The sequence below is a fragment of the Alligator sinensis genome, unplaced genomic scaffold (assembly GCF_000455745.1).
Source record: "Alligator sinensis unplaced genomic scaffold, ASM45574v1 scaffold1575_1, whole genome shotgun sequence".
Lineage (NCBI taxonomy): Eukaryota > Metazoa > Chordata > Crocodylia > Alligatoridae > Alligator > Alligator sinensis.
In genome coordinates this window covers 28,591-29,181 of record NW_005843253.1, presented here as the reverse complement: position 1 = coordinate 29,181, position 591 = coordinate 28,591, and positions in this window count along the sequence as shown.

Here is a 591-nt window from a genome sequence, read left to right as displayed (position 1 = left end):
CCCATCATATTCCCCCTGCTTCCCCACCTTGCCCTCACCCTCCACCGGTGACAGGTGTCCTCTTTCTTGGACCTGGAAATAAGGTGGGCAGGGGCTGTCAGCAAAGAGTGAATGGCACTGGCAGGGCTGCAGGGGTGATGCCCAGGGCTGCATCCCAGTGTTGGGAACCGCCCTGCTGAGTTCAGAGCCCAGACAGGTGCCACGACCACTGTGACTGGGGGGTCCATGGGGTTGGAGGGTTGGGCCAGGTGAGGGCATCAGAGCAGCGGTTTAGGGTCTGTCAATCTACCCCACCTTGCCTGTCGGCTAAGTCCCGGCACCCTGCCTCTCCACGGGGGTGCCGGGCTACTCCCAACCCACTAACGAGCTCTGTCCCTTCTCCCTGCAGCCTCTGCACTGGCCACCTGCCTCTGCCCAGTGCTAGCCCAGGTCTCCATCGTCCGCCAGCCTCAGGACTCTGTGGTGGGGACCAACATCAACCTGCGGGTGTGTGGTCTCCCATCCCAGCTCCTGAGCTGCACCTGGTACAATGGGACAGACAACACAATTCTGGAGTTCTGCACACTTCCAACCCCTGTGTGCACAAGGGCC